The 27689-nt window shown below is 38.8% G+C and overlaps 1 protein-coding gene across 11 annotated transcripts in view; it reads left to right on the top strand.

Annotated features, from left to right (window-relative positions):
• GTDC1 (glycosyltransferase like domain containing 1) overlaps window positions 1–27689 on the top strand; it is a 429626-nt gene that overhangs the window by 26301 nt on the left and 375636 nt on the right. Inside the window, exon 1 of one of the 11 annotated variants that reach the window (XM_070389899.1) lies at window positions 13275–13297. The exons of the other annotated variants lie outside the window; for them this stretch is intronic. The gene's annotated coding sequence lies outside the window, so the exon portion shown is untranslated. Of the gene's footprint in view, window positions 1–13274; window positions 13298–27689 lie in introns of those variants that run through there. 11 annotated transcript variants of the gene reach the window in all.

Here is a 27689-nt window from a genome sequence, read left to right as displayed (position 1 = left end):
ATTTCTTATAAACACATATTTGGAAATATTTTATATGACCTGATGGTTGTCCATCTGTCCTAAATCTTTCACTGCTTCTTAACTAAATGCCCTAATTAGACTTCACATTCATACAATAAATTCTTTCAGCTTAATAACCCACTGTTTGACTTGAGAATCATTTGGCTTGTCAGAATCTTAAAAGAATTCTGAGAAACAAATTTTTTGTGTGTATTGTGAAGCTAAAAGTTACTGAAAATGTGTTATATTTTCATAATAAAACAAGTATAAAAGATTCTCTTGGGAGCTAGCTGTTTTCTTATTGTCCTTGGCCTCTAGGGAGATAGTTTAATCACTTGTGATAAAGAAATAGCTTGATTATATTTTGGTAAGTTGACTTGTATTCAGTTTAGATCATAATTTATGAAAATGCTAGGTTCATAGGGAATGTTGTATTCATTCATCCATTCAACAAATATTTATTGAGCACTTACAATGTGCCAGACTCTGTGACAGGCCCTAGGGATACAGTGGTGAGCAAAAACATGGGGTCTCTGTTTTCTGGAAAAGAACTGTGGTTGTCAGAGAGCATAATCTGGTCAGGTAGGGATGACTTCCCCAAGGAAGTGTTTCTTAGCTGCTATGTGAAGAGCATTCCCGTAGGAGCAGCAAGTGCAGTGGACACCACCGAGCGCACTGAGGACCTGTCAGAAGGCTGGGGAAGCTGGAGCCCAGAGTGCGTGCGTGCCCATGAAATGAGGCTAGAGAGGTAATTGGTTTTGAGAAAGGACTTCATTCTTTGTAGCTGTTTTATGAAATCAGTAGTCATTATATTGACTTCTGTGTATCTCTTTTAAGATATAAACTATGTTTTCACATATTCACAGATCTGAACCCTAAGCTTAACCCTTAGAATTCATTTTTTAATAGTAATCCATTTTGAATGGCCATCTCCTGCTTGAATATACAGGTATACTTCTTTTTATTGTACTTCTTTTTCTTGTGTGTTGCAGACACTATGCTTTTTAACAAGTTGAAGATTTGTGGCAACCCTGTAGTGTCAGATGATGGTTAGTATTTTTTAGCAAAGCACTTTTTTTTGGCTCTTTTTGGTTTTGAACTTTTTATTTTGTATTAGATTATAGCTGATTAACAGTGTTGTGATAGTTTCAGGTGAACAGCAAATGGAATCAGCCATATATACACATGTATCCATTCTCCCCCAAGACCCCCTCCCATCCAGGCTGCCACATAACACTGAGCAGAGGAGCAAAGTACTTTTAAATTAAGATATGTAACATTATTATTTTTTTTAGACATAACACTATTGTATACAGTAGACTACAGTATAGCATTAATGTAACTTTTATGTACTCTAGGAAACCAGTAAATTTGTTTGGCTCACTTTATTGCCATATTTGCTGTATTGTAATGGTCTGGAACTGAACCTACAAAGATCTCCAAGGTATGTCTGTACCTAGCCCAGTGCCAGCTTCATTTTCAGATACCTTTAGTTATTAGAGAGTTCTTTCTTATGTGAAGCCAGAATTTTGTTTTCTAATCACTGATCCTAGTTCTCTCAGGCATAATGAACAAGTGTAGTTTGTTTTTAGGTGTATTCAAATATGTGAAAGTTATTCGTATATAGCTGTAGAGCTTTTTTTCTAGACTTTTTCCCCCTTAATATGTGAAAATTTTCAAATATATACAAAAGGAGACAGACTAGTAGAATGAAACATCCTTCCTGCCCTACTCTGCTTGTACTCATTGCCCATCTTCAACAATTATCAACTCATGGCTTTATTTGAAAGACAGATACTTAATTTTTTTTTTCACAGTGTGGTACCAGTTGCTGAAGTTTTAGAACAGGATCTGACAGTTTCTGGCCTTAAGGAGCTCACATTCCAATGGAGAAGAAAATGAGAAAATCAGTCAAAATAGTACACCATGATACATACAGTCATCTAATTTGTAAGAGAGTTAAAGGATTATGAACAAGAAGTACAGGAACCCTATCCTATTGGTAGGTAGGAACTGGGGTGGAGATTAGTATACAGATTTAGGCTGTGGTCTTGAAGAAAGTGAGCAAGGTAAGTCAAAGTTCATCAGATTTTAAGAAAGTCTAAAATAACCTCCCCTGCCCCCACTTCATTGCTATGTAAAATCTTGTCTGTCTGTACTCAAGTAGGTATTTCTCTGGAAAGGGCCCTTAGTCTTCATCAGACCTCAGAGGTACATGATACAAAATAGGGCCATTAAATTGTCCCTTATGAAAGAACTGGATTTGGTAATGGTTAAGGATTTCTTAATGGTCAACTTAAACTTTCATGAGAGTTGAAAAGCCAAGAGACTTGGAGACATATTTAGTCCACTACGAGTAATGTTTATTATTGCAAATAGGAAAATAAATATTCGTACTCTTCTTACAGGCTGGAAATCAAGTATGTAGGTAGATAAAGATTATATATTTTAAAATATGAAATAATTGATTTATTTGTTTTACCCAGAGGTCAGGGATTCAAGGCCTAGAGAGATGATATCATATTCAAAGTATCAGTGAAAATACTGTTTCTTTCTTCAGACAACATTGAAGTCTTCACTTAGTCAAGTTTGAAAAGCAAGCTGTGTGAACACAAGAAAGACTGAAGAATGTTTTTATGTTCAAATCAGTTCTTTGTGTAGAGCCTTACCAAGGATGCATCATTAATGCTGGTCTTGATATTCATCCAGATTTGTTCTTGCTGAATTTTGTGACCCATGTAATGTCTTTTAGTACAACTTGTGAGAGCATTAAGCATATGTGTACATGCACACACAGTATAATGCGGTTTCCTCTTAGAGGTTTTCCATCCAAAGAAGCAGATACTATATATATTAGACAATTGGAAGCAGGTGCTTCCCATTTGGATCTGTATACTATAGGAGTCCCTATGGTTTATCTCTTAGGTTCTGGAATAGATGTGTGACAAAAACTATAGTCTTTTTTTATTCATTTATACTGTCATTTGGTGCTTGAGTACTATAGTTAACTGTTTGATCACTCATTTTATGAATGATTTGCCTGTTTATTTATTTCCCTATTTAGTATTCAGTAACTATATATATATATACACACACACAAGCAAAAATGATCAACTTAGATTAATTTTTGTAAAATATCTTGGCAGTTTTATAGACATAGCTTTGTGCTGCATTTTGTTTATGTGTATGGTCATTTGTTAGTTTGAGTGTTTCTGAAATGGAATTATTTGATAATTTGTGTAAATTATCTTTAGAAATGATATAAAATGACAAGGTTTATCCTTTTAAATTGATTGGATTTAACTGTAGCTCAGTTCAGTTCAGTCGCTCAGTCATGTCTGACTCTCTGAAACCTCATGGACGGCAGCACACCAGGCCTCCCTCCCCATCCATCACCAACTACTGGAGTTTACTCAAACTCATGTCCATCGAGTCGATCATGCCATGCAACCATCTCATCCTCTATCGTCACCTTCTCCTCCTGCCTTCAATCTTTCCCAGCATCAGTGTCTTTTCCATTGAGTCTGTTCTTCACATCAGGTGGCCAAAGTGTTGGAGTTTCAGCTTCAGCATCAATCCTTCCGATGAATATTCAGGACTGATTTCCTTCAGAATGGACTGCTTGGATCTCCTTGCACTCCAAGGGACTCTCAAGAATCTTCTCCAACACCACAGTTCAAAAGCATCAATTCTTCTGTGCTCAGCTTTCTTTATAGTCCAACTGTCACATCCGTACATGACTATAAACCATAGCTTTGACTCAACGGACCTTTGTTGGCAAAGTAACATCTCTGCTTTTGAATATGCTGTTTAGGTTGATCATAGCTTTTCTTCCAAGGAGCAAGCATCTTTTAATTTCATGGCTGCAGTCACCATCTGCAGTGATTTTGGAGCCTAAAAATATAAAGTCTGCCACTGCTTCCCTATCTATTTGCCATGAAATGATGGGACCAGATGCCATAATCTTAGTTTTCTGAATGTTGAGTTTTAAGCCAACTTTTCACTTTCCTCTCTCACTTTCATCAAGAGGCTCTTTAGTTCTTTGCTTTCTGCCATAAGGGTGGTGTCATCTACTTATCTGAGGTTATTGATATTTCTCCCAGCAATCTTGATTCCAGCTTGTATTCATCCAGCCTGGCATTTCTCATAATGTACTCTGCATATAAGTTAAATAAACAGGGTAACAGTATATAGCCTTGACGTACTCCTTTCCTGATTTGGAACCAGTCTATTGTTCCATGTCCACTTCTAACTATTGCTTTTTGACCTGCATACAGATTTCTCAGGCGGCAGGTCAGGTGATCTGGTATTCTCATCTCTTTCAGAATTTTCCACAGTTTATTGTGATCCACACATTCAAAGGCTTTGGCATAGTCAATAAAGCAGAAATAGATATTTTTCTGGAACTCTGTTGCTTTTATGATGATCCAGCAAATGTTGGCAATTTGATCTCTGGTTCCTCTGCCTTTTCTAAAACCAGCTTGAACACCTGGTAGTTCACGGTTCATGTATTGCTGGAGCCTGGCTTGGAGAATTTTGAGCATTACTTTACTAGTGTGTGAGATGAGTGCAATTGTATGGTGGTTGGGACATTCTTTGGCATTGCCTTTCTTTGAGATTGGAATGAAAACTGACCTTTCCAGTCCTGTGGCCACTGCTAACTTTAACAAATTTGCTGGCATATTGAGTACAGCACTTTCACAGCATCATCTTTTAGGATTTGAAGTAGCTCAACTGGAATTCCATCACCTCCACTAGCTTTGTTCATAGTGATGCTTCCTAAGGCCCACTTGACTTCCCATTCCAGGATGTCTGGCTCTAGGTGAGTGATCACACCATAGTGATTATCTGGGTCGTGAAGATCTTTTTTGTATAGTTCTTCTGTGTATTCTTGCCACCTCTTCTTAATATCTTCTGCTTCTGTTAGGTCCATACCATTTCTGTCCTTTTGAGCCCATCTTTGCATGAAATGTTCCCTCGGTGTCTAATTTTCTTGAAGAGCTCCCTAGTCTTTCCCATTCTATTGTTTTCCTCTGTTTCTTTGCACTGATCACTGAGGAAGGCTTTCTTATCTCTCCTTGCTATTCTTTTCTTTGAAACTCTACATTTAAAAGGGTATCTTTCCTTTTCATGCTTGCCTTAGGCTTTTCTTCTCTCAGCTGTTTGTAAGGCCTCCTCAGAAAACCTTTTTGCCTTTTTGCATTTCTTTTTTTGGGGGATGGTCTTGATCATTGCCTTTGTACAGTGTCGTGAACCTCCATCCGTAGTTCCTCAGACACTATCTAATCTCTTGAATCTGTTTGTCACTTCCACTGTATAATCATAAGGGATTTGATTTAGGTCGTACCTGAATGGTCTAGTGGTTCAACTTAGTTCCCATTAAATCAAACCAACCCTTAAAAGTTATTAGATTCCATAATCTTTTACACAGCAGATATGGACTGTAAAGGATAATTTCATCTTAAAATTTGATTTTAAAAAGTGTTTTTAAATCTTCATGTGGGTTTTCATTGTTCTTTATCGTTTTGTAGGTTTAAAGATTGTAAATTTTTTTGTACAGTTTTTCCCTCAAAAGAAGGAGGGATAGCAGATAAACTTTTGGATTCATTTTCTTTGTTTTCCATCTGAAGTTCATATATTTGGGGAATATTATTTCCATCAGAGGACTGGATATAAATCGTTTTGGCCGTGAATTCTACATCCATTGTGTATGACACACAGTTTAGTAACTTGTGTTGTCGCTTGAAAAGGGTTTTCCAGGTCCCAAGAGTGGCTCTTGTCTAACACTCGGAAATGAGTTGTCCAGAGAGCCACACATACTGACAAAGCAAAAGACTTTATTGGGAACAGATGCCTGGGGTGAAGAGAAGTTGATTAGGGGAACCCAGAAGAACTGCGTTGCCATGTGGCTCACAGTCTTAGGTTTTACGGTGATGGGGTTAGTTTCTAGGTTGTCTCTTGTCTGGCCCATATTTGGTCTTACTCAAGGTGTGTCTTGGTGGTATGCGCATCTCTCAGCCAGGATGGATTTCAGCACAGATGTTTCTGCGAGGTTGATAGGATATGTGGACCGGAGTCTCCTCCCTCCTTTTGGCCCCTTCTCGAATTCTGCAGGTCAATTTTCAGCAACAGCATTGTGTTCCTTACCTGGACCTCTTGTTGTGAGACAACTTATGCAAGTGGTTATCATCATGCCTAGCCAAGATGGGTGGTTTTAGTCAATGGTTCCCTAACAACCTGATGAATATATATCATATGTTCAGAAGTTAATGAAGGAGAATAGAAGAATTTTGCAATAATGATGATTGTATTTCCTATAGTCTGTGACCCTGAATAAGATTTTATTAGGTGGTTAGAGCTGTGAGAGACCTAGGTTTAACTGAAAGGAAACGTTTGGGTTTCATTGTACTGTCAAAAGAGTTTTATAGGTGCTGCAGTGGTAACGGATCTGCCTGCCAGTGCAGGGGACACAAGGGTCGGGGAAGATCACCTGGAGTAGGAAATGAAAACGCGCTCTGGTATTCTTGCCTGGAAAATTCCATGGATAGAGGAACCTGGTGAGTTATAGTCCTTGGGGGTATAGGAGTCGGATACAACTGAGCATGCAAAACTAATACAATTATGTAAAGTTTTAAAATAAAATAAAATTTAAAAAAAATTAAAAAAAAAAAGAGTCTCAAAGAAGATTAAAAAAAAAAACAACTGAGCATGCACATGTGTGTGGCATGTGTGTGTGTGCACACGCACAAACACAGAGATACACTCAAAAAGATTTTAAAAAAGAAAGGTCTTGTGCTAGTGAAAACTATGCCTAAAACACAAAGGCTTTTTTTTTTTTTTGGCTCATATTCATGGAATTTATATTTGATTACCAGTCTGATGTATTTTGGGCTTCCCTTATGGGCTCAGCTGTTAAAGAATCTGCCTGCAATGCGGGAGACCTGGGTTTGATGTCTGGGTTGGGAAGATCCCCTGCAGAAGGGAAAGGCTACCCACTCCGGTATTCTAGCCTGGAGAATTCCATGGATTGTATAGTCCACGCGGTTACAAAGAGTCAGACATGACTGAGCAACTTTCCCTTTTGCTAATGTATTTTGTCATCAAGGAACATTTTACAGTCTATCATTTGCTTATTAATCGATAGATAACTAACTGGTTAACTTTTTAATGTGATACTTGCCATTATCATTTGAAAATTCTTTCCTAAATCTATGAAGTAAACTAATCTCAGTGTTTCTATTCTTATTTGTATTTAGTTGACTTCATGCATACCTCATCATTGAAAAGTTTTGTAGTTGGTAAAATTACGTTGTATTTCCATCGAAAAGGAGAAGCTTTTATTTCAGCTCATTTGATTAGAAATTGCATTTGAAGCTATATAAAAATATAAATTAAGGAAATCAACAGTAAATATTCATTGGAAGGACTGATGCTAAAGATGAGTCTCCAATACTTTGGCCACCTGATGCAAAGAGCCGACTCATTGGGAAAGACCCTGATGCTGGGAAATGTTGAGGATAGAAGGAGAAGAGGGCAACAGAGGATGAGATGGCTGGATGGCATTGCTGACTCGATGGACATGAGTTTGAGCAAACTCTGGGAGAGAGTGAAGGACAGGGACGTCTGGCATGCTGCATTCTGTGGGGTCACAAAGAGTTGGACATGACTGAGCAACTGAACAACAGCAAGGCAGTGAATAAACAGTACTCTGGCCTACAGTGCATCGGAAGTGCAGTGTTTTCTTGTTCTTTCCCTTGCCGCTCAACTCTGTGTGTATCTGTTTCACTCTGCACGATTTTTCTCTGCAGTCCCTATAGGTACTTTGTGTACATCCTCTCTATGTACATTGTCTAATTACTTTGTGGAAATACTCTGCTCTAGGGAGCGCTGGTAATAGATGATAACTTTCTACAAGTGTATTTTGTGGTATCAGATAAAACATGCGTGCCACATCTATCTTCTAGAGGGAAGTTTCTTGGCATCCCTGCTTAGAACCTCCCCCTGAAAAGATGTGACACCAACCTTTAAAGTGAAACTTTATTTCAACATGCTATAGACTTTGACTCTCAATGGAGAATCAGGCAGCCTTGAAGGTTCAAGTTTCCAGAGACCCATCTGAAGTCAAAGGAGCCATTGGATGACTATGGTTTAGCTAATTTAAAGAGGATTATTGCCAAAGTTGTACAAGTTTTGTATGGAATGATCGAAACTTTTTAACTTGCTGTGAAATCAGCACCAAATGTCTGTTTTGGTGACCTCTTACTACTTGACAAACCACTGTAACTTAAAAACGTTAACTTTTCTCTGGAGTCTGTGATGTGAAGTCTTCGTGTAGCACGGTTTGTCTTTGCTGCCCTTTGGGTCAGCTGTGTGGCTCAAAGGGAAGGCCAGAGTCATCTGAAGGCTTGTTCAGGAACATGTCTGCTGGCTGATGCTGGCTGTCAGCTGAGATAACAACTGGGAATCTGGGGTTCGGACACCTGTTTGTAGCCCTCCCACGTTACCTGGGTTTCCTCACAGAATGGTGACTAGATTGGAAGGGTGAGAGAGAGGGAAGAGGGGACAAGGACTGTATTATAGAGAGGGAGAGAAGCATGGGAGGGAGGGAGGAGACAGTGAGCCAGAGCTGGAGTGACAGGGAAAGAGCCTACACCGTGGTCCTTGGTATCCACCCCCAGGATCCCCAAATCCGGAGATGCTCAAGTCCTGTATATACAATAGTGTAGTATTTGCATCCTGTATATTTTAAATAATCTCTAGATTATTTCTAATTATCAGTTGTAATTAATACAATGTAAATGCTATGTAAATAGTTGTGAATACAATATAAAAAGCCATGTTAATAGTTGCCCATTTGGAGCAAATTCTAGTTTTGCTTTTCAGAACTTTCTGGAATTTATTTCTTTCTTCAAATATTTTTGATCTGTGGTTGGTAGCATTTGAGAATGTGGAGGCCACAGATGCAGAGGGACAACTGTATTGCCTTTTCTCTGTTGCCTTTGGAAATCATGCAGTATTACTTCTGAGTCATTCTGTTCCTTGATAGAAAGCCCTGCTCAACTTAAGCTGAAGGGGAAATTGTTCCCCACTTTGGGTGAGGGTGTGGCAAGCCCCTGAAAGGGCTTGTGGGACAGGAAATATTGCTGTGGCTGTTTTTGGAAAAAACAGCTTGTCACAGCTCTTTACCTGTTTGCCAGTGTTCTCTTATCTCTGACCTTAAGCTAAGTGATTCACGTGTGTGGGGTCAGTGTTCAATAGGTAAGTGTACAAAGTACGTGATAAAGATACAGATTGAAATCTTTTCCTATGATTAATAGGTAGCTTCTTTAATTACATTTTCTGGTAATTGTATCTTTTTTCTGGAACTCTGTCCTTGTTTTTCCTTGCTGCTGCTGCTGCTGCTGCTGAGTCGCTTCAGTCGTGTCCGACTCTGTGAGACCCCATAGACGGCAGCCCACCAGGCTCCCCCGTCCCTGGGATTCTCCATGCAAGAACACTGGAGTGGGTTGCCATTTCCTTCTCCAATGCATGAAAGTGAAAAGTGAAAGTGAAGTCGCTCAGTCGTGTCCGACTCTTCGTGACTCCATGGACTGCGGCCCACCAGGCTCCTCCGTACATGGGATTTTCCAGGCAAGAGTACTGGAGTGGGGTGCCATTGCCTTCTCCTGTTTTTCCTTAGGAGACAGAAGTACATCATAGCACCTTTCAATAAAGCTGACATAATGTAAAATCCTGGTTTGGGTTTTTTGCAATTTTAATTCTTTTTTTCCTTAGGAGACAGAATTAAAATTGCAAAAAACCCAAACCAGGATTTTATGTTATGTCAGCTTTATTGAAAGGTGCTGTGATGTACTTCTGTTGAATAACCAGGGTTTAAGTCCCGGATCTGCCACTTTCTAGCTGTGTGATGTTGAGACAATTACTTAGCCTGAGTTCATACACCTGCAAAGTCAAGGTGATAACTTTCCTTAGAGTGGTTTGTAAGGGACAGCTCAGTGACTGGGAGGTCTTGGGGTCTCAGCCATTATCATTAGGCAGGTGAAAATATGTGATTTGGAATGTTGATTGTGATATAGAATGATTGATTAGAAAACCAGTTTTAGATATGTATATACACTTTGATGTTAGAAAACTGTGGGTGCCTTTGAAAGGAATTAGAAGTAAACTATGAAGGACTTTTTTTTTTTTTGGTCAAGTTTTTCTGAAATTTAACTTTTGCTTATTTATTTATTTTTGTGCTGGTTCTTTGTTGCTGTGCGGGCTTTCCTCCAGTTGTGAAGAGTAGGGGCTACTCTCTAGTTGGGATGTGTGGGCTTCTCATCGCACTGGCTTCTCTTGCTTTAAGGACAGGCTTTAAGGCACGTGGTCTTCAGTCGTTGTGGCTCCCAGGCTCTTGAACACTGACTCAATAGTTGTGGCACACAGGCTTAGTTGCTCCGAGGCATATGGGATCTTCCTGGACCAGGGATCAAGCCAGTGTTTCGCTGCTTCGCAAGGCAGATTCTTAACCACTGGACCACCAGGGAGGTGCTATGAAAGGCTTCTTAAATAATGTCTACATTTGGAAAGGTACATTGTATCTTCTTAGATATAATCAACTTTTTACTGCAATGAATGTTTCAAGGATTTCTTGAAATAACAGCTAAGGTACTTATTAAATGCCCTGATACCTTAGTTTGAAATGTTTTATATTTAATGAAAGTGCCGGTATTTTTAAATTTCTATTTTTCTAATTGTAAAAGTAATATATATATATATATGTTATAGAAAATAAGCTAAGGAGCAAATCATCCATCATCCAGAGGGAGACTTAATATTTTTGTGTATTTCCTTTCATTTTTCTCTTTGAACTTTTATAGTTTTCCATAGTTAAGATCATCACCACATAGTCAACACTGAGATCAGATTGATTATATTCTTTGCAGCCAAAGGTGGAGAAGCTCCATATAGTCAGCAAAACAAGACTGGGAGTTGACTGTGGCTCAGATCACAAACTCCTTATTGCCAGATTCAGACTTAAATTGAAGAAAGTAGGGAAAACCACTAGACCATTCAGTTATGAACTAAATCCAATCTCTTACGATTATACAGTGGAAGTGAGAAATAGATTTAAAGGACTAGATCTGATAGAGTGCCCGATGAACTATGGATGGAGGTTCATGACATTGTATAGGAGACAGGGATCAAGACCATCCCCAAGAAAAAGAAATGCAAAAAAGGCAAAATGGCTGTCTGATGAGGCCTTACAAATAGCTGTGAAAAGAAGTGAAAAGCAAAGGAGAAAAGGAAAGATACACCCATTTGAACGCAGAGTTCCAAAGAATAGCAAGGAGAGATAAGAAAGCCTTCCTCAGTGATTAGTGCAAAGAAATAGAGGAAAACAGTAGAATGGGAAAGACTAGGGAGCTCTTCAAGAAAATTACCAAAGGAACATTTCATGCAAAGATGGGCTCAATAAAGGACAGAACGGTATGGACCTAACAGAAGCAGAAGATATTAAGAAGAGGTGGCAAGAATACACAGAAGAACTGTACAAAAAAGATCTTCACGACCCAGATAATCACAATGGTGTGATCACTCACCTAGAGCCAGACATCCTGGAATGGGAAGTCAAGTGGACCTTAGAAAGCATCACTACGAACAAAGCTAGTGGAGGTGATGGAATTCCAGTTGTGCTATTTCAAATCCTAAAAGATGATGCTGTGAAAGTGCTGTACTCAATATGCCAGCAGATTTGGAAAAGTTAGCAGTGGCCACAAGACTGGAAAAGATCAGTTTTCATTCCAATCCCATAGAAAGGCAATGCCAAAGAATGCTCAAACTACTGCACAATTGCACTCATCTCACATGCTAGTAAAGTAATGCTCAAAATTCTCCAAGCCAGGCTTCAACAGTACGTGAACCGTGAACTTCCAGAGGTTTAAGCTGGTTTTAGAAAAGGCAGAGGAACCAGAGATCAAATTGCCATCATTCGTTGGATCACTGAAAAAGCAAGAGGGTTTGAGAAAAACATCTATTTCTGCTTTATTGACTATGCCAAAGCCTTTGACTGTGTGGATCACCACAAACTGTGGAAAATTCTGAAAGAGATGGGAATACCACATCACCTGACCTGCCGCCTGAGAAATCTGTATGCAGATCAAGAAGCAATAGTTAGAAGTGGACATGAAACAACAGATTGGTTCCAAATAGGAAAAGCAGTACATCAAGGCTGTATATTGTCACCCTGCTTATTTAATTTATATGCAGAGTACATCATGAGAAATGCCAGGCTGGATAAATACAAGCTGGAATCAAGATTGCTGGGAGAAATATCAATAACCTCAGATAAGCAAATGACACCACCCTTATGGCAGAAAGCAAAGAAGAACTAAAGAGACTCTCAATGAAAGTGAAAGAGGAGAGTGAAAAGTTGGCTTAAAGCTCAACATTCAGGAAACTAAGATCATGGCATCTGGTCCCATCATTTCGTGGCAAATATATGGGGAAGCAGTAGCAGACTTTATTTTTTTGGGCTTCACAATGACTGCAGATGGTGACTGCAGCCATGAAATTAAAAGACGCTTACTCCTTGGAAGAAAAGTTATGACCAAACTAGACAGCATATTAAAAAGCGGAGATATTACTTTGCCAACAAAGGTCTGTCTAGTCAAGGCTATGGTTTTTCCAGTAGTCACGTATGGATGTGAGAGTTGGACTCTAAAGAATTGATGCTTTTGAACTGTGGTGTTGGAGAAGAATCTTGAGAGTCCCTTGGACGGCAAAGAAATCCAACCAGTCCATCCTAAAGGAGATCAGTCCTGAACATTCATTTGAAAGACTGATACTGAAGCTGAAACTCCAATACTTTTGGCCACCTGATGCAAAGAACTGACTCATTTGAAAAGACCCTGATGATGGGAAACAATGAAGCTGGGAGGAGAAGGGGATGACAGAGAATGAGATGATTGGATGGCATCACCGACTCAATGGACATGAGTTTGGGTAAACTCGGGAGTTGGTGATGGACAGGGAGGCCTGGCGTGCTGCAGTCCTTTAAGTATGCAAAGAGTCGTACATGACTGATCATCTGACCTGAACTGATAGTTAAGATCATAGTGTGTGTAATCTTATAATCTTCCTTTTTATTTAATTTTATATTGTATCATATGTATGCATTGTGATTTATTTAGTTTGGGTAGTTTTTCTATACTACTAATGTTATGATTAACATGCTCACGTGTGAATGTTTGTTTTCATTATTTTGATTTTTTCCATAGGATATATTCCTAGAAAGAAAATTACTGGATTAAAGGGAGTGAGTATTTTTAATACCCTTGATTTATGTTTTTACATTCTTTCTGAAAAGTTTTTCCATTTTATATTCCCAATAAAATGAAAATAGCAGCGCTGATTATTCATATTTTAACACACAATTGGCTATTTTAATAGTTAAAAGTTATTTTTATGAAATTTGTATTTATTCTATATTTTTTAGATTGAAATTTTCTTTCTAAGATTTATTTCTGTTCCTTTCATTTTAATTTAACCTTTTCCTATTATTTTCTGTAGGTTTATAGAAATTTCACCTGTTATGTTTTGTCTGCCTCTCTAAAACAGCTTAAAATTTATTTTTGTCATTTCATGCAAAAGATATACTAGAGTCAAATGAACCTGAATGTCACAGTTACCATTATTTCTAAGGGATAGTAGTTCTCATTTTTAATATTCTTAATTTCCATAGTATGTTAGTAAATTTTTAGATGTGTTCATTTGAAGTGGATTTATATCTATTTAGTCTTTTAAATTATGATTCTCAAGCTTCAAGTAACCTTATATCTTGGTTATCGTGAAGTTGTGTTTTTTTTTTCATAAGTGGAATTGTTCTTCCAACTGGTAAAATTTAAAATTTTGAATGGAATATTTTACTCAATTGTCGATGGTACCAGAGTTATATAATAGTTAAGGTTCTTTTCTCTTTGAAAAATTTTTAAGTGCTTTAAATTTACAGAAAAGTGCAAAAATGTATAGAGAGTAACACAATGTAACTCTCAGCTCTTTCAAAACTGAACCTTTTTGCCATGTTTACTTCAATTTTTTATTTTTCATTCACTTGAGAAATAGACCTTTGTAGACAGAGCTGAGGCTCTCTGTGGTGCCGATCACTAATTCTGTTCTTTTACTGGCCTTAGAGATAGCAGGTATTCTGAATTGGGTGTTTACATTGCCATGCTTCTTTTTATACATATATAATATCCATTACAAAGGGCTTCCCAGTGATAAAGAACCCACCTGCCAATGCAGGAGACATAATAGATGGGGTTCAATCCCTGGGTTGGGAAGGTCCCTCAGAGGAGAGCATGGCAACCCACTCCAGTGTTCTTGCCTGGAGAATCCCATGGACAGAGGGACCTGGTGGGCTACAGTCCATAGGGTCGCAAAGAGTCAGACGGAACTGAAGTGAAATACCACATCCATAACAAAATGTTATATAAATGACATCTATACTTGTTCTTTTGCAGCTTGCTCTTTTTTCCCCAGTATTATGTTTTTAGACTTACCTGGTTCAGCAGATGGTTTAGCAGAATGTGGTACCTGGTCAGCAAATTTAGGATCACAGGGAATTTGTTGGAAATAAAAATTCTGAGGCCAGAACTGGCCACATTTGTGTTTTGTTTGTTGTTTGTTTAGTCCCGAAGTCATGTCCAGCTCTTTTGTGACCCATGAACCGTAGCCTGCCAGGGTTCTCTGTCCATGGGATTTCCTAGGCACGAATACTGAAGTTGGTTGCTGTTTCCTCCAGGGGATCTTCCCAACCCAGGGATCAAACTCAGGTCTTCTGCATTGCAGGTGGGTTCTTTACTGCTGAGCCAATTTATGCATAGCAGTGCAAAATGCCAATACTAGAACCAGTGTTCAAACTATTAATCCTTTGGGGATTGTAATGGCAGAACATTACATCAAGAGCGGGGCCCTTGCAAGAACATGCATCCCTGAGAACTAGGTCTGTTTCAGGCCTCTTTCCAGACCTAATGAACAGAAACTCTGAGAGAAGGGCCCCAAAGTCTGCGTTTAGTAAGGCCTCCAGGTGTTTCTTATGAATGTTTGAGTTTGGGATCATTTGTATTAGTCCTTGTGGGCCAGCATGAGCTTCTGTCGTAGCTCAATTGGTAAAGAATCCACCTGCAGTGCTGGAGACCCTGGTTCGATTCCTGGTCAGAAAGATACCCTGGAGAAGGGATAGGCTAACATAACAAAATACCATAGACTGCGTGGTAGAAATAACTGACATTCATTTTCTCACAGTCTGGAGGCTGAAAATTCAGGATCAAGGTGATGGTGGACTTGCTTTATTTTGAGGTCTCTCTTCTTGGCCTGCAGATGGCCAGCTTCTTGCTGGTCACTGTCCTTACTTGGTGGGTGGGTGAACATCTCTAATGTCTCTTTGTATATAAATTCCCTCTTCTTATAAGGACACTGGTCATATTGGATTAGGGCCCACCTTAGTTGACTCATTTTAATTTAATCACCTCTTTAAAGGCCCTCTTTAGAAGTGTAGTCACATTCTGAAGCACTGGAGGTTAGGGATTCAAGATATGAATTTTGGGGAGATACAGTTCAGCCCCTAATTCCACTGCTAAATAGTTCAGTGAATTCAATTTTATTTATTATTAATTTTAAAATTATTTTTAAAAAACTTTTTATTTTGTATTGGGATATGTGCATGTGCTCAGTCACCTCATTGTGTCCAGCTCTTTGCAATCCATGGGCTGTAGCCCACCAGTCTCCTCTGTCCATGGGATTTTCCAGGCAAGAATACTGGAGTGGGTTGCCATTTCCTCCTCCAAGAGATCTTCCTGACCCAGGGATTGAACCATTGTCTCCTCTGCCTCCCCCATTGGCTGGCAGATTCTTTATCACTGATCCACCTGGGAAGAAGCCTGTATTGGAGTACAGCCGATTAACTTAGTTGTGATGGTTTCAGGTGAACAGCAAAGGGACTTAGCCATAATTATTAACATGTATCCAGTCTCCCCCAAACATCCCTCTCATTCAGTCTGCCACATTACATTGAACAGAGTTCCCTTTGCTATATAGTGGGTCCTTGTTGGTTATCCACTTCAAACATAGCAGTGTGTACATGTCCATCTCAAACTCCCTAACTATCCTTTTCTCCCCTATAGTTCAGTGAATTTTAGAGCTATATTATATTGTTTTATGATTATATCCCCATTTATCTTTTTTGCTGTTGATGAACATTTAGATTATTTTCCATTTTTCCCCATTATATCAGTCCCACTATGTCAGTTTCTTTCTTGTTATAATTGCTTTTTTGGTTTTTATTTTTGATATGGTATCTTGGTAGAGTGTCCTGATATCTGTTGAATTAAAACAAAAACAAAATCATGTCCTAGCTTTTGTTTAGGACAAAATGTTAATTTTGCTAGCATGTAATTTTAAGTAGTGGTATTTTTGCTTTATGAGACTGGATTTTCCTTGTAGTCCAGCACATGTGGTTTGGACCATATTTTGAGTTAACTACACAAGCTACTATTTCCATATATGGGTGGGTCTGTCATAATGATACTAAATAAATAAGTTCCTTTCTCTGTTTGTAAATAAAAGAGAACAGTGACTCCATCATTGTGTATGTTCTGTCTTAAGTTTTCTTGACCTTTTGCAGCTCATTATTATCATCTGGGAATACACTGAATTCCCATTGCTGTTAACTTTTTATGCTGCTGTGGTTTATTTGGGAAATAAAGCTATTTTTCTAGAAGTTAGACTTTATCTAAAGTTTTGTACTGGGCTAGGGCAATATTTTCTCTTTGTGCTGAGTTTCCACATGTTTATTATATAATTTATAATCTTACTCCTTTTATTCAAATTGTATTTTATTTATTCAAATTTTATTCCCTTCCCTCTACCCCCACACCCTACCCTATAACCTCTTAGAAATGCATTTTACATGTGTCATTGATAGTTTCAGACATTTACTGGATTCATTGAGGACCCATTGATTGTCTGGATCTGGACTGTGTGGTCTCCTGCATAGTCTCCACCCAGCCAGCTTGTTCATGTATCTCCATTATAAAGCCTCCCTGTACCAAAGGGAGTTGAATGGCATCTTCCTGCTTGTCATTAGTTACTCTTTGGTGACTGAACTTGGTGGACATAAAGAAGTCTGAGGATGGTAATTGAAGCTAGCGTGGTCTGGAGGCAGTATCACCTGGGAGCTTGTTGGGTTTGCAGATTCTCAGGTCTCGCCTTGGTCCCGTTGAATCAGACGCCTTGCAGATAATTTCCTCGCTTTCATACAGTTCTCTTGGGATCATGTAGTCTGTATAATTTCTAACAGTATGTGCGGGTTGACAGAGCAAGCCTTAGTGGTTGTCTGTAGCTCTTTTCTCTCCCTTGAGGTGGGGAGAATTGAGAGATGGGCTAGGCTGAAAGTGTGAAGAAAAGGAGTTCGGATCCTTTCACTGGCAGGTGTCCCTAATTTCAAAGTAAAAACTGCTGGTTTACTGAATGTTTACCGTATAAGGCCCGTGTTTGGCTCTTTAGAAGAGAAAAGGTAATATAAGTTCTGGTCCCCACACATGCATTTGGGCATTATAGAGACATGAGTTCAAATTGTGGCTGTGAACTTAACTTGCTGTGTAATCTTTGGCAGAGTTCTCAATCTCTGCATCTCATTTTCTTCTGTTGTAAAATGAAGGTAACACCTACTGTGCATTTCTTACTGGGATGTTCAGGGGATTAAATGAAGTAGTGTATATGGAGCACTTAAAGCATAATAGGCACTCAGCAAATGGTAGCTGGATGCTATTATCATCATCATCATCTAGTTATTTCTCTATTTGAACATCACACTTGACTCTACAGGGCATACTATATTAATGGTCTAGGTGACACTTCTCAAGAATTGCTTTCCTGGCTGGGCGATGATTCCATCACTGTGGATAATTTAATTAGCCCTTGCCTGCTGAGCACTGTGGCTGTGGCAGGCAGTAAGAGAAATGTCGTATAGACAGAGCCAGGGCTTTGGAGTCAGACAGATCTTGATCTGTCATTACTCCAGCAGTCAATAGCTGTGCACCTTGGGCGAGTTGCTCAGCTCTTCTTCCTCCATTTTCTCATAAGTAAGAAAAGTTAGTTACATTTACCTTGAAGCATTGTTATAAATGAGGTTGGGTGGGTGTTGTTGTTGCGTGGATTAAATGAGGATATATGGAAAGCACTTGGCTTATCATGGTCACATAGTAAGTTTGCAACAAATATTGCCTGTTCCTTTTCCACCCTCCACTTCACCCACTGCAGAATTTTAGTGTCTGATTTATCTAATGTATGTTGAGATTTCTTCCAGTCTTTGTACTTAGAGACCAAGAGGCTAGACTTAGAGAATAAATGACTTTCTTGCTTGATACTCTTGGAACAGGAATAAGTTGACTAAATCAAGGTTTTCTAAGGGTTCTTGATTCCTTGGCTGAAATACAAATTTCGGGGGGATGTTTAGAAAAATAATATTTCTTTACTGAGATAAAATGTATATAATGTAAAAATTTCGATTTTCACCATTTTAAGTGTATAGGTCAGTGGCACTAAGTACATACAATTGTTATGCAACCAAAGGTCTATATTTTAAGGCCAGTTTTGGTAGTATATTTAAATATTTATATCAGGTGTTCTGTTTACTTGGCCCACATATTGGAAAGGGCTCTCTGAGTGGCAGATAACAGAATCATCACAGCTAGTTTAAGCAGAAGGGGATTTATTAACTTGTAATATAGGATGTTTGAGGATTAGAAGAGAGGAAAGAATAGACTTTAGCTGAGTTTCTAGAACCAACTCCTGGAACCACACTTTTCAGCTGGCTTGCCGAGGGAGCCATGGCCATCTCTGGATTCAGAAGCACGGTGCCTTGTTCAAGTTTGGAAGTGCTGAATGAGAAGTCTTGGCTTTTGCTGCTGGTACCAGAAGAATCATTGTCTTGCTTGCCATCATTGCTGAATGGGCTGGCCTGTTTTTACTTGGTTGCTTTTCCTTGTTTCCTTCTCCTTCTGAACTCCTTAGGAGTGTTCCTCCTTGGGAAACCTAGAGCACATACAGATCTCAAGTTGCAAGGGAGTCTAGCAGGAGTACCCCTTAGTGTGTGAGTGTGTGTGGAATATGTATTTAATTTTTTAAAAATGAGTCCCCGTTATAGATATCAGGGGTTTTTAACTTGGAATTCATGGGGAACCTTTTAAAATTATGTACAGTATTATATATGCAATTGGGCCTATTTCAGAGGAGAAGGTTTACAGTTTTTTTTTGAAATCCAGGTGCTCTTGGACCCTGGTGTGTGTGCTCAGTCACTTCGGTAGTGACCAACTCTTTGTAGCCCTATAGAATGAAGCCCGCCAGGCTCCTCTGTCCATAGAATTCTTCAAGCAAGAATACTGGAGTGGGTTGCCATGTCCTCCTCCAGAGGATCTTCCCAACCCTGGGATCAAACCCATGTCTCCTGTGTCTTCTGCATTGCAAGTGGAGTCTTTGCTGCTGAACCACCAGTGAAGCCCTGGTAGAATGTTAGTAACAATTAGCAAAAGGCTGTTATAGCTATATGGATCAGAGAAGATGTTGGACTGGACTGGAGAGGCCAAGATGGAGTCCTCTAGTATTAAGCTTATCTGTAATCATAGGGCTGTTAGGACTGAGCAGTGGGCAAACTTAGGGGTGATGGTGGTAGTGCTCTGTCATAGATGAGGGCTGACCAGGGGAGCTAAACCTGGAAACTGGCCTAATCTAATGATAGACTAGGGTCACAATTCCATTTAGAATGTCTGACCTGTAAGTGGATACTTGTCCAAAGGCTAGACAAAGTCAAAGTCTGAATCTGATGGAGTGGGTCAGATTTGAAGTCTGAGTAGCAGGCCCGCATCATTAATGAACAAGAAAACTTAGGCAGAAATGACACACTCATGTTCAAGCAAGGCCTTTAGGAATGGGTCAACAGTCGCTTTTTAGCTTCTCATCATTGTGAATTTCCCAAAGAGATTGGGTCTGTCATCAAAAAGAATGCTACATGAAGCCTTTTTGCGTTTGGTGGAAGGAACCACACGTAATTCACAGATTCCTGCCCACTCTAGAATTCTATGATTTCAATTGAAGTAATGCGTCTTTCAACAAATAGGGTGCACTGCAGTAGTTTAGAAGTTAGGCCAGTGTTACAAGTTTATCCCTGTAGGCTCACCCACTGTGTTCTAGAGTTGGTATGTTTTCTAGGCTTGATCACTCCCTAGAATAACGATCCTTATGACAACTTCTCCAGGCCTTCTCAGCATAGGTCCCTTTCCCTTGTCTGTGTGGTGGTGTTGATTGGGTCTTTTGAACCCTGGGATAATGGTCAGATGGTCCTATGAAAGATTTGTACTTGAACTAACACCCCTGCCTCTTCTTTCCTGTTTGCTGCCGTCATAGATCAAAGGAGACTAGAATTCACAAGCCCCTTTGTTCTTGGGCTGACTTATTAAAAGGAGTCTTGTCCCCAGAGGATTTAATAATTGAGGTCATGTTGAAATAACATCTTAGAGAGGGTTCCCTAGAGAAGTTTTTTTAGAAAAGATTGAGAATGCATTCATCTTGATCTAACTGAGCATTTCCTATAGTAGCAGGATTTAAAAAAAACCCTTTTTTGTTAAGTCATTTAAACATTCATGTTTTATGAGAAAACTTTATGTATGATGAATTTAGCCGTACATGTGATGAAAGTGTTTTAGTTTCTTGAAGTAGAGAATCAGGTGCATGAATACCAGATCATTTATCAATTTAGCAGGTTTATAAAATTTCTAACTGTTGTTTCAGTGTTCCATTGTTTACCCTTCTTCATTGTGTCTTTTTACTGGGGGCTTCCCAAGTGGTTCGGTGGTAAAGAATCTGCCTGACAATGCAGGAGATGCAGGAGACATAGATTCAGTCCCTGGGTTGGGAAGAGCCTGTGGAGGAGGAAAAGGCGATCTACTCCAGCATTTTTGGCTGGAAAATTCCGTGGACAGAGGAACCTGGCGGGCTAGAGTCCATGGGATTGAAAAAGAGTCGGCATGACTGAGCGACTCAGAACAGCACAGCACAGCACATAATATTACTAACAATTCTGACTGTCATTGCTTTCTACCAGTCAGATATTTGATTTGATCATGTTAACAATATGAAAGGATAAAGTTAGGGTTATGGTTTCTTGAATGGCATACTGTTGTCAGATCTGGAACTTTCTATATGTCTATATAGCCAGGATGGGCACTTTAAAGTTTACTGAATCAAATAGTAGAACTATAGTTTTAATGCACGTTTCTGTGCTCCGAAATATATATGCATTTGTGTACACACATACACACGCACACACAATGTGGATTTCTACTTGCCTCAGTCTTGAAATTTGCATTTGTGGCAGTTTTGGTGGTTAGCCTTGTGAACAACCAAGAGGCCTGATATTATGTCAGTAAAACTGTCTCATAGGTATGATTGAAACAGTTTTATTAGCAACATATGGGGCATGAAGGAGCCACAGAGGGGAGTTTGGAGTGTGAGGGTCCTGGTCTGTCTTTTTTGGCATATAATTATATCTGTCCTTATGCATGGTGTTATTTGCTGCTGCCTAGGGAATACAGAAGAATAACTTCTAATGTGGTAAAACAAACAAACAGAATAAATTGTAATTATTGAGTTTATAGGGAATTATTTGGATGAAAGATGTATTTTTTTCAAACCTAAATTTTATTTGGTCTTTTAAATTTTATTTATTCAGTCTTTTAAATTAAAACCCAACTTTTCAATAATTTGAATTTTTGGATCAACTTTACATAATAGACGCCTAGCTGACTTTCATAAATGGGGAAGAAATTTGTTTCTTTTTCCTATTGTGACAATGTATGATTCTGTTTAATTAGTTTTACTAAATATTAATTTTCTTTAGAGGTATTTGTCACATTTAAATGATAAGCGCATGCTGATTACTAGATGCTACAGAGAAGACAATATCAGACACAGCCTCTGGGCTGCAGAGTTTAATTCTATAAAAGCAATCACATGTGGATGATGTTTAACTAGTCAATGATAGGAATGACAGACCCACTGTCAGCCAAGTGGTTACCTCTGGGAAAGAGGGAAGTGGGATCAGGAAGAGGAACAAAGAATCTTCAATTGTTAATTTTTTGTTTTTTTAAATTTCCTTTTCAGCTAAGATGGATTGTAAGAGATTTTAAAACCAGAAATTCAGGTTGGGACTAAGGTAGTGGAATAGTTGGTTGCATCTTCTTTTCCTCCATTTAATTCCTGGCTTGTTCTAAGCCAGGGGTCTGGGGATTAGAGAGTAGTAGATTCTGGAAAAAGCCCTGCAGAAAAATGTACTGAAATTTTTTTTTAACTTCATCCAGTTCTGCTCACTATCTCAAGACTTAGGTTAAATGCAAGTGTTTATATTATTGTCTACTCTGAAATACTTATATATTTTATAGGTGATTTTTCAGTTTTATGGAGGATAGTTACTCAGGCAAAATTCCTTTACTCTAGAATTACTTTTGATCCTAAAACTAGTTTCAGAGAGACCTAAGCCTTTGAAATGGATTGATTATTAAAGTGATTAATCTCACAATGGCTAGTGTGGTTCCTTCTGTATGCTGGAAAAATAATATCGAAAGCCAAGCTGTTCAATATTTAGATTGCAGTGATTAAGAAAGCAGCATGGATTATATGCTTATTTCTAGAGTGTGAGCAAATAGGGTCACACTTCAAGTGCTTTTCAGATACTCATGACTACTGACTGTCATGTTTTATGACAAGATGATTTTATCTAAGAGCTATTTCCATCGAGTTTTTTTTATGTGGATGGAAGACCAAATCTCTGCTTGAAAATATAAGCAAGAATGTTTATACTCATTCTCCCTTTTTAAAATCAGGTTGAAAGTTCTGACTGTCCTACGAGGAAAAAGAAGTACAGTTGAATAGTTTTGTTCTACGTGGATAACAATTTGTTGTTATTGTTGTTTGTCCTATTTGTTATTGTTATTTGTCCTATTCTTTGCAACCCCATGGACTACAGCGTGCCAGTCTCCCCTTCCTCCACTATCTCCTTGAGTTTGCTCAGATTCATGTCCTTTGAATCAATGATGCCATCCAACCATCTTATCCTCTGCTGACCCCTTCTCCTCCTGCCCTCCGTCTCTCCTTGAATCAGGGTCTTTTCCAATGAGTTGGCTCTTTCCATCGTGGGCAAAGTATTGGAGCTTCAGCTTCAACATCAGCCCTCCCAGTGAATACTCAGGGTAGATTTCCTTTAGGATTGACTGGTTTGATGTCCTTGCTGGCCACGGAACTCTTAAGAGTCTTCTCCAGCATGGGGAACAATACTTAGTTGAGTTGTACATTTATTGGTGGTGATTTGAGACATATAAGAAGAAAAAATATTGAGTAGTTGTAATATGTTTTAAAAGAAAGTGAGCTTTGCTAAATGAAATAGTAATAATCTTAAATTTATCATTTATTTAAACCTCTCCCACCAGATCTTTTAAAAGAGCAGCTAAGAAATATATTCTATCTGATTTGAATTTAATTATTATGATTTTTTTTCTTGGGTAAAGTGCCTTATGGACAATGTAGATGACATAACTGATATGAATAATCAACATTTCACCTTACTGACACTTACTACTAAGTATGTTTACTAAAGTTCAGATAATAATTGAAATAATGAAGTAGGATTACATTAGTAACATAAAATTTGTTCAGAATAAAGATAGTATATGGATTAATTGATATAATCCATCTGTACTATAAAATAATGATTAATGGATTGTTGCTTTATATTTGTGAAGCTCTGTGTGTATATGTGTATAGTTATCATTATGCACAAATGTAATTATTTATATTTCTTACATATGCTGCTTCATTTTATCATCACAGCAGTTTTGGAAGTAGGTGGGGTAGGTGAGATTCTCTTTACTAAATGTGGAAAACTGAGTGGCGTAATAATTAAATTGTCCATGGATAGGGCTGCACTAAAACTAGGGCTCCTGGCTTCGGGTTTAGTGCTGTTTTCCAGTGGACTGTAGTCAGAACAGGATACTACGACTTTCCTGTAGGCTTCCCTGGTGGTTCAGCTGGTAAAGAATCCCCCTGCAGTGCGGGAAACGTGGATTCGATCCCTGGGTTGGGAAGATCCCCTGGAGAAGGGAAAGGCTACCCACTCTTGTATTCTGGCCTGGAGAATTCCATGGATTGTATTGTCCACAGGGTCACAAAAGAGTCTGACAGGACTGAGTAACTTTCACTTTCACTTCTGGGCTGCACTAAAATTAGGGCTCCTGGCTTCTGATTTAGTGTTCTTTCCCAGTGGACTGGAGTCAGAACAGGATACTATGACTTTCCTGTAGTAGTTAATGTAACTGAGTTACCAAAATGCCTTATTTAGGGTATGCGTATTAATTGTAATCAAAACTTAAACACTATTAGGGCTAAGTCTTTTTTTTCCTGTTCTTCAGTTGCAGCAAAATCTAACTGCCATGTGTTTTGCTACTTATATATGTCTTTTGGGAGATTTTGGAAAACTAAAGTCTTCTTTCTCCTGTGGAAGTGTTAAAAATCCTAAGAAGCTTTCTTGAAATAAAGTTTGTCCCCTTTCAATGATTCAATGTGCTTTTCTCTTATCTGTGAATTTCACCTTCAGTTTATTGGCAACTGCTTTTTCATGAGAGGATCATTGAATTATGATTAACTCCTTGCAACCTGGCTTTGGTCCCACCTGTGTCCTAGAACTGCGCTCTTGAAGGTCACTGGTGACCACATTCTAGCCAACTGTAGAATTTTTTCCTCAGTTCTCAATCTCCTTGACTTATAATGCCAAATGACCTCAGTTTTTTCAGTTACATGAGCACTGTATTTTGGATTTTTGCTTTGAATTCTCTGCTGTCTATACTTCTTACAGTAATACCTGCCTTTTCTTTGTGGGGTGGGTTTTGTCCTTGTCCTTTGCTAGGTATTTTACTTTTTGCATTTTTAATCTTATCTCTTTAGTTCCTCTTGCTTTGCACTGTGTCATCATTTCTTGTAACTCTTACTGGGATGGATATTGGTGGCAGTTCTCAGAGCTCCATTTAGCATCATTGTCCATCACCCAGACTCTAGTCCTGCACTTCCCTCTCTTTTCAGGTAGTTGTCCTTTTGCCTCAAAACAGATCTTTCTTGAGTCATCTCCTTCAGACTCTCTTCTCTGAATTTCTGAGTTTCTTTTACAGAAGGTATTCTCTTAATGCTTTGACATTTTACATTTGGTGCCCCTTATCTCCCAGTGTCTCTAATGTGCTCGAGTTTTTCTTGAAAATATTTCTTAAATTTGCCCTGTCCTCTTCGTTCCTTCATCTTCCCTAAAGTACTTTATAGAGTGTGAAACACTTCCAAATGTATTTTTAAAAAATTTAAAATAAGCCAACATAATGCATTTATGAAATAGGAGGGGTGGATTTATTATCCCAATCTGCAGTTCAGGAAACATGTACTGAGAGAAGTGACTTGTCAGAAATATCATTGTTGGTTAAGGTAAGAGCTGTTACTGAAGCCAAGCTAATGTGATTTTAAGTCTGTCCCTGTGCCCAAATCTAGTGACTGCTGTGACTTCCTATTAATAATCTTTTACCTTCCAATTTTCTCCTTTAATTCACTTTGCCTTCTATGCTAGGTTGATGTCTGTAAAATCAGTCAAGGTAGCAGCTATTAGAGATTGATACAGTGTCTCAATCACTGTGCTAGATAATATTATTTAATCCTCAGAACTACTGTGCAACGTAGGTATTGTATCCCTATTTTATAGATACATACATTGAGGCTTACAATAACCTGCTAGTCATTTTGTGTGGTGGCATCAAGGTGGGGGTGAAGATTCAAACTCTGACTCCCATTTCTGGTTCTTTTTACAGCTACCTTGTGCCAAGTATCAAATTCTTAATGTTACTCTTTCAAAGAACTTACTGTGGTTTCCTTTTGCTTACTTAACCCCATTTGTGCCTCTTTATCAACCTTTCTGGATCCTCAGTGATTTGTTTGTAAGTTTCTTTTCTGTTTACTTTTGTCAGAACCCTCCTCAGTGATTAATCTTTACCTTGTTCTCATCTCACACAGACCGTATCTAGTCTCATTTTATCACTTTAACTCATGCTGTTTACTACCTGTGTAGAAGGATGGCACCACTGACACAACAGACATGAGTCTGAGCAAGCTCTGGGAGATGGTGAAGGACAGGGATGCCTGGCGTGCTGCAGTCCATGGTGTTGCAAAGAGTCAGATATGACAGCTACTGAACAACAACAACAGAATAATGTTACTTCCTCTTCTTTACTTATCCATAGCCAGCTCTTTACCTTTTCTTCCTTCTAACATTTAGTAAGCACTCACAACATACATGATGCTGTGATAGCAGTTGCTAGTATAGATGAGTGCATGGGCCTTGTTGGGGAGATGAGTAGGTAATGGGGCCAGCTAGATCGGATTTCCCACTGGGATCTGAGAGCCTTAGCAGAGGGAGGTATGCATGGATTGTTGTAGCAGCACTCAAGAGGATGTGATTAATTTTACCTGAGTTGTTGGGAAAAATGGGACTGAAGAACTGACATTTGAGCTGTAGTCTTAATGGAGGAGGGGCAGTTCTCCAGGTGGAGAAGGGGAGAGAGCCAGGTTTTTTGGAAAGAGGAAATATTTTATGAATAGAGGGATAAAATCACAAGGATGTATGCTGTATGTTGGAGTGTAAACATTAAAAGTTGCAGGGCTATGCAACAGCATGTATTGTTGCCAGTGGGTCTCAAGTGATGGCCTTTGCCTTCATGGAGTCATTGGTTGGGGTCTGTTGTTTGACCTTATACTCTCAGACACCTGGTATGGTGGGCCCATTGAGAGTGAATCTCTCTCAGGAGCAGGGCCACGTTAGCCATACATTCGAAACTGATATACACATATCTGTATATGTTTATATGTTTGTCAGTTTACTAATTTCCAATGAGAAATACAACTGTCAAGCAGATGGGATTGCTTATTTTGGCAGATCAGTTCATTGTCTCCCTATAGGCAGGCTTCTTGGGAAGCCAAGTTGTTAATATGGAGGTCAGTTGATGATTGAGAAATACAGCCGTCAGGTTGACCCAGCATTTCTGACCAGAGCACTCTCTTCTGGCAATGTACATGGGAACCATGTTGCCACAGACCACCTGTTGAGCATGGCAAGAGAACCTGGAGAAATATTTGTTTGAAGAAGTATCTCTCAGCTGAGTTAGCTTAAGGCTGTCTTACCCACTCTAAGAAGAGCATTGCCAAGGAAACCAGATTATTCTAATCAACTCGGCCAAAACTTCCTTTCCTGTGGTTTGGTTTGATCTTGTGAACATTTGCCTAGAAGGCTTTTCTGATTCCTTTGCTGACCAGTCCTTCCCTTTCCTCCACATTCTGTTTGATGCTTTCTCCTTTTAGATAGGTTGAGGCATTCTGTCACATTACAGAGAAGTTTTAAGAGCTTGGGAAACAGGAATTTTCATATTTCTGTCCTGATTTATCTTATATCACATTTATATTAAATCACATTTTCTTATTTTCAGTTGTTTGGGGCTAAAATTAGGAAATAGTGAATGATAACCTGAAGCCAAGAATGTGAAATTTATGGTGGTGGGATGTTGGAGATGAGGCTAGAA

This window comes from Bos mutus, chromosome 2 (assembly GCF_027580195.1).
Source record: "Bos mutus isolate GX-2022 chromosome 2, NWIPB_WYAK_1.1, whole genome shotgun sequence".
In the NCBI taxonomy this organism is placed as follows: domain Eukaryota; kingdom Metazoa; phylum Chordata; class Mammalia; order Artiodactyla; family Bovidae; genus Bos; species Bos mutus.
The sequence above is the reverse complement of the archived record's forward strand: the minus strand, read 5'-3'. Positions and strand labels throughout refer to the sequence as shown.